General features: G+C 41.3%; 1 protein-coding gene across 1 annotated transcript in view; it reads left to right on the top strand.

Annotated features, from left to right (window-relative positions):
* SLC9A9 (solute carrier family 9 member A9) overlaps window positions 1-13,595 on the top strand; it is a 562,224-nt gene that overhangs the window by 288,587 nt on the left and 260,042 nt on the right. The gene's annotated exons all lie outside the window — the stretch shown is intronic.

Below are 13,595 nucleotides of genomic sequence, written 5' to 3'. Positions count from 1 at the left end.
TGTCTGAGCCGGGAAATCCGTTTGCTTTTTCCATTTCTGCCACTCTTGGTCAGGCCTTGCGTAAGCAATTTTGTCATCTATAAAATGAGTGATTGACCTAAATGAGTAGTTTTTTTTCCCCCTTATGCTTCTTCACTTGAAAGGCAAGGACAAAAAGAAGCAGAGAGTTCACCCCCACCACACACACTGAATTATTTTCCAAATACCCTCAACAGCCAGGGCATGCCAGAGGGGAAGCTGGGAGCTTGGAATTCAAACTGTGTCTCCCAAATGGGTGATATTCAAATACATGAGCCACGACCTGCATATTTGCAGGAAGCCAAAATTAGGAGTGCAGCAGGGACTCACTGCCAGGCAGTATCTGAACGCACAAAACCCTTGCCTGTAAATGAGGAGTTTCTGAGGATCATATTCTGCAACTGATTCCCTGGTCTTTGACAGAGTTTAAGATCCGTGTCTCTGTCCTTTTGGGACCACTTGCTTAGAGTCTGCAATGCATGAGGTTGAGAAGAGGGATCAGAACTGGCTGTTGGTCTTGAGAGAAGATGGATTGGTAGAGAATTTAAATATTTTAATATCAGTTTCAAGGATGAAGTGGTCAAACCTCACATGGCAGTGAAGCTGCCAAGAGCTACAGATTTCTTCCTGGAAAAAAACTTTCATTTGCCAAGTGAGCAACTGCAATGGCTTTTACTAGGATCACCTGAGTGCTGACAGTGGACCTGCTACTGGGTCTCTTGGGGCAACTGAAGGGCTTTCCAATTTCTTAATCCAAGCATGGACTGAGGGAGTAAGAAGCACTTCAGTGGGTGCGTGGCAGGCCCCAGGTGGGCAAACAGAGAGCAAAGCAAATAGCAAGTGGCTCTTGATCTTAGGAGTCCTCTTGTTACAGGACACACAGACACACGTCCCTGTACATGTGTGTCCTGTACTGTCCTCACATGGCTAGTCAGCAACCTTATGTGGCCAATGTTCACTTGAAAGGATGCACTCTCAGGTCATCTGTAGATGTCCTGGGGAGGGTGCAAGCAGAGAAAGCGCAGTGCTGGCAGAGAGTCCAGTGCGTCCTATGCAACAGGCAGATACCACACCCTGGCTTGGACCCCAGGCTGCCTTGGGGAAGTAAGCGTCGGGGAGAGAGGAGCGAGCTGAAAGCTGAGCTGAAAGCTAGAGAATTGAATTGAGGTGGGTCATTTACTGTCTTGGTGTAGAGAACTTCATCCTGCAATACTGGAACTTTCTTAAGGCCAAGGGCAGGCAATGATTATCAGACTCTGCCCTACAAGAATAGCCTTGATAGCTAATAAGGAAAGCCGAACGAGGTTCTTCTAGAATTAACAGTGTTCTTCTCTGTGTTACAGTTTTAAGGGTTAGTTAAGAGAAAATCTGATAATTACCTTGCAGGACATCAATCTTAATCCTCACTGCATTGCTTTTTAACATATTCCTTACATATTGGGCCAGGCATGGTAGCCTAGCAGATAAAATCTTCTCTTTAACCCACCAGGATCCCATAAGGGTGCCAGTTCTTATCTCAGCTGCCCCACTTCCCATCCAGCTCCCTGCTTGTGGCCTGGGAAAGCAGTCAAGGATGGCTCCCAAAGCCTTGGGACCCTGCACCCCGGTGGGAAACCCAGAACAAGCTCCTGACTCCTGGCTTCAGCTTGGTTCAACTATGGCCATTGCACTCACTTGGGGAGTAAATCATCGGACTGAAGATCTTCCTCTCTGTCTCTCCTCCTCTCTGTATGTCTGACTTTGCAATAAAAATAAATACATCTTCAAAAAGCAAAAACTAAAACTAAAATATATTTCTTACATCAATAATATTTAAATTTAACCTTCTGTGCTTTTAAATATGTGTATACTCAAGATTTATTTTATTTATGTATGTATTTATTTACTTACTTACCTATTTATTTGAAAAGCGGAGTCACAGACAGGGAGGAAGTGGAAGAGAGAGGAAACTCCATCTGCTGTTTTACTTGCCCAATAGCAGGAATAGCCTGGTCCAAGGATGGTCCGGGACAAAAACAAGAGCCCCGAACTCCATTTGTTTCTCCCACACAGGTGACAATGGGCCAACTTCTTAGGACATTGTCCTCTGCTTTCTCACGTATATGAGCAGGGAGCTGTATTCGAATCAGAACAGACAGGATGGATATTCTCTGATATGGGATGCCAAACGGTGGCCTAAGCCACTGTACCACAACACCACTAAATGTATTTTTAGCCTATATAATTTCTTAGGATATATGAGGGCTCTATGGAAAGTTTATGGAAATTTATCATTTGAATTCACCTTAAATCTAACAGCTCAATAAATTCTTCCTGAATTCATAAATAAGGAATGAATGGTGACCATTAACATTCTGAGATAAAAAGTAAAAAGGAGAAACAATATGTACTAATTAGTGGTTTTATTTAATTCTTTAATGATGCATTACTTTCAATTTAATGAGTTGGATGCATAAGGCAAATGTCTCAGCTACTCCCGAGATATGGAAAGATCAGGTACAATTGTGTTACGCTAGGAGTTTCCTGTAGTGTGTCTCTGCTTTATTGATTTGCATCACAGTGGCTTTTGATTATGGGTTTGTGCATTTTTTCCCCATCACTTTGGACAAAAGCAGGCACGTTCCAGCCCGCTTACCTGTTCTAAGGCCAGTGGAGGAAGAATGTCACGAGCAACAATGGCCCTGCCTCCTGGCTTCGAGAGGATCAAAGATAGCTTCATAAAGCTTAGAATTGCCTTCATTTTCTGCTCTAATTACATTTCTTTTGTCAAGTTTCCTACCACTCTTCTTCTTCCCTTCATTCAAAGTACCTTTAAAAAATACCATCCGAGAAGGATTGAATTTATAAATGATGGCAAAGTGTTGAAATTTCTCCTTAGCTGAGCCGGTGATTCTTTTCAATGAAACCCATTATATTATATAAAGGACATTTCGTAGTTCAGCTAATAAGTGTTCCCTTTTAAATGCTAATGAGAGTGGAGCTCCCATATCAGGGCAAGAACACACTGTACTTTCTGTGCCCGAAAAGAATCATTGTCTGTGAACCCCTCATTGGGAAGCTTCTTACCCCACCAGCCAAGTGGCGTTGTAGTGTGTGTCATAGACAACGTCCTGGCACCCTTAAAGGCTGTGGGCACTGAGATGGGGGGGAGATTTAATAAAGTAAGAAATGAACCACGCCTCCCCTTAAACACTGTTCATGTAAAATGTTTTCTCTGACAATCTGTATTAGTCTCTTAATTACATGTCTGTTTACCACAGCGACAACCTGCAGTTGGGAATTGCAAGACAAAAAAGTGCCAAGTTAGGTGAGATTGTGAAGATAAACTTGTAAGCTTAGCATTTTATTGGAAGAATCAAAGGTGCAAGGGAGTTTGATGACTTAGAGACGAGGAGCCATTTCTGTAGCCCAGGGGCCAAACTGGACATGTGTCGGTGCACAAGGAATAGGCACCATGATGCAAAACCAACGCAGCACGCATGTCTCAAAACATTTGGTGTGTTTGTTACCTATTGCTGTGCAACAAATTAACCTCAAATTTAGCAGCTTAAAGAACTTTGTATTATCATTTCGTAGAGCTTTCGAAAGCCTTGGAATTCAGAAGTGTCAGCTTCTGGCTCAGCATCTCCTAGAAGGTTACTGCCAAGCTGTTGGGCAGGGCTTCAGGACTTGGCTGAGGGTGAAAAATCCACTCCAAGATGCTCACTCACACAGCTATTGGCAGGAGGCTGCAATTCCTTAGCATGTGTTTTCCGTGGCCTGCTCAGGATGTCCTCATGAGGAGGAGGCTAACTTCCCCCAGTGTCGGTGAAACCAGAGGAGCCAGCAGCAAAGAATGCCTTTTGTGATATAGACCCTAAAGTTAGCACTTCTACTTCTGCCATGTTCTCTTAGAATCTGTTGATTAAGAGTCTCCCACATAGGGTTGAAGAATTCAGTTCTGCCTTTTGATGGGAGAACTATCAATGCATTGGTAGACATTTGTTTAAAATTTACTAACAAGCCTGTACCATTTCAGGAACAACTGTTTGATAACTCAATTTATTGTGTGGTTGAATATTTAAGCTTTCTTCTTTAGTCATTTTGGCTGTATATACAACTCTCCAGAACCTTCTCTTCTCTTCTCTTCTCTTCTCTTCTCTTCTCTTCTCTTCTCTTCTCTTCTCTTCTCTTCTCTTCTCTTCTCTTCTCTTCTCTTCTCTTCTCTTCTCTCTATCTAAAACATATATATGTTGCTGTTGTTATTATCAACACTTTGGGTCTTCCTTATAGGTGATGGGGACTCAACCACTTGAGCCGTGATAGGCTCCTCCCAGGGTCTCTACTGGCAGAAAGCCAGAATCAGGAGCTGGGTTGGCTCTTGATCCCTGCTACTATGCTGTGAGGCACTTAACCACTTAACCACTAGGCCAAATGTCTGCCCCCACAACTCCAGTTTTTTCATTTATGGAACCTCGCATATTCTGCTAGTCATTCCTGCTATTTCTCTCTCTTCCTTTTATTGCTCACCCATTCTTTCTCCCTTTAGACTCCTTTCCCTTCCCCGTCCCCTTCAATGGCAAACAACGAGCCTTGAAGAAACATTGTCCCTGTCGACCACCACCCTCCCCTCTTTGTCCCTTTCCTGCTTTAAGTCTGCACTCAGAGGGTCCTCACAGGTAGAGCCTTCTCAGTCTTCACCACGGTGCGGGTGCTATCTCACTTGCCGTTCTCTCTACCTTGTGGCTGGTGTTTGCCTCTAGCTGGCCACTGCTGGCTTTGCTCAGAGTCCATCACTGTCCTGTGCAGCGATGGTGACTGGCTGCTGCTGCTCGGAGACCTTTGTGTCTGCCCAGGGGACAACATCTTAGCGATCTGGAGCGATCCCCTTTGAATTTCATGCTCACAGATTTCTGAATCCTTCTGGTAATTTTTGTCTTTTACCCCTCAAACCCACGGAGTTACTTCTTTCTAAGAGTTCTTCTAAATCTTAATTCTGTTTACTGCTTCCCCAAAATAATGGCTTTGTATTTTCCAATTATAAAAAGCGTAATTCCTCATTTCTCTCTCTCCCTCACTTTCTGCTCATCTCCTCTCCTATCCTTTCTTTCCTTCTCTCCTTTCCTCTTTACTGCCTCCCTCTCCTCTCAATCTTCTTCTTATTCCATTACTGTTAGTGGAAAAAATAGCATTGTCATTGCTTGGGTGTCAACATGTGAATGTATATGATCCATGCCCTTCAAGGCATGGAACTGATTCAATACGTAGTGAAAAAAAATTCTGAATATAATTTAAGGAATCAGATGGCCTAGTCTCTGCTTTGATGACACTTAAGACAGATGGTTGGCCATTATTACCTTAGAATTCCCAAGAATGGCAATGGCATAACCCCCTCTAACAGCCCATTACCGTTTTATCACACAGCTCGATAGGTTCAGGTATGAAGAGCCACAGTCTCATAATGGCATTTCGGGATGATAAATGGAAATTGCTATAATTTTCTAGTCACTTTAATTAAATTTTATTGATGCAGCACAGAGAACATCAAGGTTGAATATGTGTGCCCCTGAGTGTGTGTTTGTTAAAGAAGATTGCCAAATCTGAGGATGCTGTCTCCTTGAGATCTTTTTTTCGGAGAAAATTCTCATAGAGGAGAGACTAAATTCCTTCAAGAAGTACAGCTTAAAAATCCAAAGAGTCCCATCTGTGGAGATCCAAAGTAGTCCCTGAGCAAAGTACCAGAAGGGGAAATCTAACAAGTGAAAATAACTCATTTTACCAAAGTCATTCCGTAAAATTATTATGGGTTCTTTTGTAAAAGAGCTTGATTGGAATCTGCAGTGACCAGTCTGTTCTTGAGAGAGAGAGAAGACCCGTTAGAAAGGAACCACTTTCACAGTGAACACGCCAGTAACTTGCTATTGGTGATGGATTTTTCCCGTTGATTTCAAACTGTTATAAAAAAAAAGTATCTTTTCCCTTTTTACACTATGGCTGAATTTGCTCAAATTACATTTAAAGGATAAATGGGAAGAGGAAGAAAATGTGATCAAAAGTAAAGGAATTCTTTTGGCAAAGAATGCCTAATCGCATCCTAACTGTTGTGGCTTCCTGAATTCAGAACCAATGCATAAACTAAGAATGAGCAGTTTCCATATTCTGAGTTCTGACACAGCAAATTTCCACAAGTTCTGTGGGCAGTATCAAGGGTCTTCCCTAGAAAGACATCTTAACAAAGAAACAATATTTTAACAGTTTATGCTCTTACGCAGTTGTTCTCAAATGGTCATCTTCGGGCTGCTGTCATAGTCAATTTTTTTATGATATTGTTGCACTCATGTTTGGTGTAAATTAGTAATTTACAAGGACCTCCTCCCCCCCAAAATCACTGTATCTCCTCTCTGTGTGGACTTACTTGATTTGGAGTTTGTTTCTGTAGCATCAGGTCGCAGTCTGTAGGGTCTTTTTTTATTTTTTTGGTTTTGTGCACATCATTTAGAGACAAAACAAGTCTGATAACAGCTCACTCTCCAGGGAAAAGATGATTTCAAGGGAACGTTTCTTCCATGGTGGATGGGTTTTTTTCTAGAACACAGTTATATCAGCCTGGAGAATAAGGTGAGTCCTTGGTTGCAATATTTTAAACTCAGGTGATCCTAAGAGGCAACCAGAGTTGCTAAGATTCTATCAGTTGGCAGTTGGCAGTTCAGGTGGGTTTTCATCTAGCAAATCAGTTCTTCTAAGAGCTCCAAGGGGGAAGCACATGCTTATGTGTTTGGGACATAGGCTGTCAAACCACATGGCATAATGGAACCACCCAGAGACACATGGTTCCTTCCCAAGAGATTCTGACTGAATTGACACTGGATGTGCACAGGTGCATGAATACCAATGACCAAGGGTACGTTGAAGTTGCTTAGAAAGGAACCCTATAAAGTTCCCACACAGTTAAGAGAAAAGGAAACTGCAAATGACTTTTAAACATTAGAGAGGGAGTTCTTCCATTTTCTGGTTCACTTCCCGAATAACCTCATTAGCCAGGACTGGGCCAACGCAAAGCTAGAACTCAAGGAGCTCTATTCAGGTCGTCCACATGTGTGTCCAGGGCCCAAGTACTTGAGCCATCCTCTGCTGCCTTTTTACATGCAGTGACAAGAGCTGAATTCAAAGCAGAGTTACACAGACTTGAGTCAGCATTCTGAAATAGGGTGTGAAAACAGTGTTTTAACTCAACCACATCACTTGTAAATGATTGTATGTTTTGGATGCATGGTTGAAGACAAAGAGATGAAGATTTGGTTATCTTATAAATGTATTTATATTCAAAGGTGGGACATTCTGAGACATCCCCCAAATAAATATCCCCAGAGTCCATTCTCACCTGAGGCTTACAAAGGGAGGTTTCATTTTAGATTCATAGATTCATTGTAGTAGTCATAGCATATAACAGTGTAATACCACACACACACACAAACACATACAATGGGAGTCTGCTTTCACTTAATTTTACCTTTGACTTGGTAAAATGCAGATGTGACTAATATTCACTGATTATTGAATGGATGACATTCACTGTTTATTGCAGATTATTAAAAGTTGGTAGATAAATCCTATGACAGTGATCAGTGTACCAGACAGAACAAGCAGTGATCTACTCAAGAGGAAACCACACTGCAGAGAGAATGAGAAATGTATGTGGGATTGCACAAGTCAACAGAGGTCTTGGGAAAGTTCATGGGACATGAACTATGAAAAAAACCTAGGATTGAAAAATCTGCTTATACCCAAATAAACATATCTTTAACTCCATGTTCTATAAACTTTTAAAGTATGGGTGAGGATAATGGAGTTGGAAATAATCCCAAGTCCAGCTCTTTTCTCACCTCGCTAATAATTTTTTCCATCCTTAGTTCATGAATCAAAAATATCTGACAGCTTCAGCCTCTTTTCCACTGTCAGTTTCCCATAGTAGTTTCTAGAAGGCACATTCTGTGCAGTACGCTTGGAAATCTGGTGAACATGGTTTCTTTTCTCTTTTTTCTTTCTTTTCTTGTTTTTTTTTTCAGCATAATTTCTATAGGTTCCTGTGCTTATCCATTCTTTATTTTTTTAAAGATTTGTTTATTTTTATTGAATAGTCAGAGATACAGAAAGAGAGACAGACAGACAGAAAGATATTCCATTTGCTGGTTCACTCCCAAAGTGGCCACAACGGCCAAAGCTGAGCCTATCCAAAGCCAGAAACTCTTCTGGGTCTCCCATGCAGGTGCAAAGTCCCAAGGCTTTGAGCAGTCCTCTACTGCTTTCCCAGGATACAAGCATGGAGCTAGATAGGATGTGTGGCCCATATGGGATCCCAGCAGGTACAAGGTGAGGACTTTAGCTACTAGACTACCACACCAGGCCCATACTTATCTTTTCTATGGATAATGTAAGGGAAGAAAATTTGCATACTTTTTCCATCTAAAATTAGATGGAGCCCCTATAACTAATATCCTGTGACCTAGGAAATTGAAGTGAGGTCTCTAATTTCACAGTGGGGGAAGTTGCTTCTTTTCATTGATTGTGTTTCTGACTAGTCTTTTCCACCATGTAGGAGGTAAGAGGTAACGTGTCTGTCTCTTAGAGGCAATGGCTTGAACATTATTCACAACTGTGCAAAAAATGAAGCATGTATATATAATTAAGTGAAAGCATGTAGGTAGAAGAATCAAGTATGTATTTAAAGTTATAATCTACATACAAATATGTATGTGTGTATTTGTATAAGGAGTCTTAACAATCTTTAACAATCTCAAGACCTTTCATCTTAGAATAAGATAAATGCCACATCCTCACCCAACAACATCATCATTGTATTGTAAGTTACAGGTACTTAAAACCCCCCTTCAGCATGAGGAACACATTCAGCTACTTGGTAATAGATACAATGAATCCTTTTTCTCCAAAAACACATTGCACTGCTTAATTTCAAGTAAATCATACAGTGTTTTGCTAAACCAATCCTCCCCACCCAAAAAAGGTATATAAATGAATGGATTATCTCCAGCTGGTACCACTGCCTTCCACTGGCAGAATATGATGGAACACAACTCAATCTTCACTGTCTGCCATTCACATTTATCTCTTTGTTCAGACACCATATGTGCTGGTGGATTTCATTTCACAGAAAGTATCACAATTTTCACGACAGGAAAAACAAGTAGTTTAAGTTGCCTTAAAAATTTGCTCCAATCTGTATATTCATCAATGACTTCGTTTTACTTTGATTTGAGATATATATACAAAACCCTTGAAGTTATTGATTCTTTCTAGAATGTTTTCTTTGGTTAAGGATTCTCATGATTTAAGTGGTGGCCAACAGGAGATGGCCATCAGATCTGCTTTTAAAGGCGGGATGGTTTCATCTCCATTGTGAACTGGAGCATTCTGATGATATACCATCAAAGTTACTTTTTCTGTCACTTTTGAAATGCTTCAACTCCGGAATTTTATTTGAAAAGAAAATACTTGATGTTAAATTGTATCAGATGTTTTCCATGATGCCATAAAGCGCAGTGACTGCTTTTAATCTTTTTTTTTTTTTTAAGAAAAAACAGTAGGTGTACCTGTAGCTCCCCAGTGAATTCAGTCACAGCCACAATTCACAATGATCTCAGGACAAACTGAACATGTTTATCCCAAATATATTTTCCTGTTCCGGTTGTACAGAATCCTGACTTGTCACCGACTTTTCCAGCTAAGCCGCTACTTGCTTAATAGAGCAGTTGTGAAATCTGCCCATCAGCACTCTGAGCTCGGATTGGGTGCTTGAGCTCTGTTCCAGCTCCACTCCGCTGCCACTTGCTCTGTAACCCAAACGTCCTAAAGCATCACATGGGACGGGATGGGGATCTGTGTGCTGACAAAACATGCCCTCTGCATCCTGACAGGGTCATTGCCAGCCCCAGAGTGAGCAGCCCCTGGGGCCCTGGCAGGCATCCAGCACAGGGCACTCTGGCCCCAAACACCACCACAGGAGCACCACACTTCAAGGTTGCCCATCGTAAGGAAGCTCAAAGCAGTCACATGTCACTGTCAATCATGCCTTATCAAGTTGCACTTTACTCTCACACTTTGTCCTAAAGGACTGGAGTGATGATTAGGCATGTAGCTCTGAAGAGAAGAAGTTACACAATTTAAAATTATGTTAGAATTTGTTTCCAAAATACACAGAGTGCCAATAAATCATTTCTGTTTATTTTTTTTTACTTCTATTTTTCCTGATTCATAAAACATTATCATCTTTTGATTACCATGAGTTGGTCTTAAATTTTAAGCTATCATCTGATATCTGAATTAATTTTCAGTATGTAAAATATGGACTTTCATCCAATAAATGTAACTGTTTGTAAGTGGAATCTGGGAAAAGTGATTATTCTACTTACCTTTTACCATGTGAAGTCTTTAATGAAAGAAAGCATTTGCTATAGCTTTGTGAATTGCTCCAGCTTGCAAGATAGGACTCAATGTATTCATAGGTGTTTATGCTGGAAATTGCATTATATTTTACACTGTAGGTTAGGTGGGCTAAGCCCAGACATTTATTACATTATAAGAGAGAGCTGTATTATGACTCTTTAAAAATATGTACATAATAGTTCTCCATAAATGTCCACCTCATTAATAAAAATACCATTCTATTTCATCTTCGGAGAACTTTCCCTGACAGACACATTCCCAATGGTGACCTGCTTGAGTTCTTTCTCTCTCTCTGAGACATGCTTGTCAAAATGTGTCTACCTTCGAGTGATGATGTGTGATATTTAAAGATGCTTCACAGTTATGCATCAGGAACACAACGAAGGCCAGCTGGCTAGGTTTCCCAGGTGCAGGGCTCCTCTCCCGGACAACTTCTACCTGTCTAGCTTCACTCTGCATTTTCCCAGATGTTAGTGTGCGCTCCCTTTCCAAGACATCTTTTACTGGGTTGAATCTGTGACTTTCTGAATTCCTAACTTTTGGCACCATGCCTCCCTGAAGCCAGAACATGCAGGTATTGAATTCTCTCTGTCTCAAGGCAGGTCTTCTTACAACCTTAACGTCTAAGGAGTAAGTCAAGAAGCGGAACAAGCATTGATGACGCAATTACTGGGTTCTTCTGTCTGAATTTGCTCATCTCCTTGTGTGTGCCATTGGAGCAGGGCTCCAGGTTGCCTGAGAGCTAGAGTGTCAGCCCTGTGACAGTAGGGGCTTGGTCTGGTTTGTTCACTGTTGTATTGCATGCTCACTGTATGTTTGTCGAGGCGAATGATTGAGTTTCCATTGTCTTGTCTGTGAAGACCCAGACCCTACCCTGGAGAAGAGTGAATAAAATCCACAGATTCCTGCTGTCATCGGAGCCTGAGGGACTTAAGCCTTCTGAAAGAGCGATGTGATCCCCAGGATTCTACAACAAGGCGTTGGGTTAGTTGGGAAACTCAGAGCTGAAGTTCTTGACAAGATGCACATTTCACCTGAGACCTAAATTGCTACTGGGTTGATCAAGCCAAAGGCCCCAGGGAAAAATGGAAGCATTTGAAGGCAGAGGCCTCATCACCAGGGTCAGCCTGGTTCATCCAAGACACTATAAAATCCTGGCAATCCCAGTGAGATTGCCTAAGTGAAGTGTAAGCCAGAACAGGTAGAAATACCCTATACATATAGACATGCATGTAGGAGGGAGCTATAAGAAACCCTGGCACTCAAACTGGGCCCTGGGCACTAGACTTTTTAAAGGGGAGACAGACGCCCAGCAGTTTCTGAACAGCTTCCAGGCCTGATCATGAATTCCTTATTGCCTTTTTCTCTTTACGTCTCATGCTTTTCATTAAAATTCAACCAATTCACAAGTTTGTCAAATAAAATTTAAGTTTCCCTGCTCAGAAGTGATGACTGTCAGAGGTCGGTATATGCGTTTATGCTTGCCGAATTTTTCTACACATAGACTTGAAATAGAAATGTGATTCTATCACACATTAATAGTTCTCAAAAATTTTTGATTATAGGAGTACTTTAAGCTTTGGAAATTACTGGGGTCCCTGTAGAACTTTGGCTTGTGTAAATTGTGTCCAGTAAGTGCTAGAGACAGCCGGAGCCAGCCCCCAGCTTCACGTGAAGTGTGAGCTAGAAATCTGGCGTAGTGGGAATATTTATATCATGGGATCAGTCAACCGCACCAAGCAGGGCTTTCCTGCTCTTCCAAGACTACCGGTTTCTAAATCATTTATTAGTGTATCACTGATGCTACATATCAATATTTATCAGATTTGAAATTTAAAATGAACATTTTAGAAATATCAGGAAATCCACTTTGAAATAACAATAGCAAGCTCATTACACATTAACATAAACAGAGGTTTTTGTTTAAAGGTTTGCAAATCTCCTTGATATCTACTTCAAAAGATGACAGCTCTATTTCTGTATGTGTTTCTTGCATTCAACCTATTGCAGTCTTACATGTGATGCAGTCTCTGGAAACCTCTGCCCTGTACTCAAGGGAAAGGGAGAATGGACACCATAGAAAATGTCACAGCAAAATTTTGAAAATTATGTCATGGGCTGTTACAACAGGTTTCAGGAAGCCCCAGGGGTCGCTGGATTATACAGAGAAAACTCCCTACACGTAAAACTCTATTCTTTGCTTTTTTACCTTTTCCCTTTTCTTTACTCTTTTTTAAAAAAACTTATTGTGCAAAGGACCATGATGAAGATCCACATCATTAAAATGAGATACATGTTGTGTATGGTGAATAATAATTATCTAGACCATCTGACTTTGTTGGCATCCACTATTTCTCTTAATTTATGCAGGCATCAAACCATACAGAGAATAGGAGAATAAAGAGGAGATGAAAAGCAACTCGTTGAGTTTGGATAGATTTCTTCTTTACTAAAGATCTTTGACTTGTGTGTTTGTTTCACAGTAAGATGGAGAGAGAAGGGTTTTCATCTGGTAGTTCACTTCCCAAATGCCTATAACAGCTGATACTGGGCTCCACTGAAGCACGAGCTAAGAACTCAGTCCAGTCATCCCGCATTGGGGGGACAGGAATCTAAGGACTCAAACCATCCTACGGAACGCATTTGATGGAAATTTAGAGTCAGAAGGCAGCGCCAGGCACTGAACCCAACCACTCCCATGAGGGATGCAGGCAACTTAACCCTAGGCTAAATAATCCACTCCTCTAATGACTCCCAAGTCAGGCTCCCTGTATCTTGCTTGATTTAGTGCCACTTTGAGTAGGTGGACACATTGTGTGACTCACGGTTTGATCTTTATTCCTTCATCTTAATCCCTAGTGCCAAAGACACAAAATCACATAAGGAAAATTTAGCTGCCTTAACCACGATCTTTGGCAAGTTAGAAGCAAAGATTGGAATAGAGAAGCTTTTGAGATGTGGCCTTCTTTCTTCACAAAGGAAGCTCTGGAGCACGTATGAGTGGTAGCAGGATACCCAAAGAGGAGGCATGAGGTGACGAGCCGAATCACTCATAAATGGAAACAACCAGAACTTCTAGTTTGTGGCACTAGAATCTACCAGAATCACCAATAAGTAGAATGGCAGGGATTAAGTCA

Source organism: Ochotona curzoniae, unplaced genomic scaffold (genome assembly GCF_017591425.1).
Source record: "Ochotona curzoniae isolate NIBS_2020 unplaced genomic scaffold, NIBS_Ocur_1.0 contig_2599, whole genome shotgun sequence".
NCBI classification, from domain to species: domain Eukaryota; kingdom Metazoa; phylum Chordata; class Mammalia; order Lagomorpha; family Ochotonidae; genus Ochotona; species Ochotona curzoniae.
The sequence above is the reverse complement of the archived record's forward strand: the minus strand, read 5'-3'. Positions and strand labels throughout refer to the sequence as shown.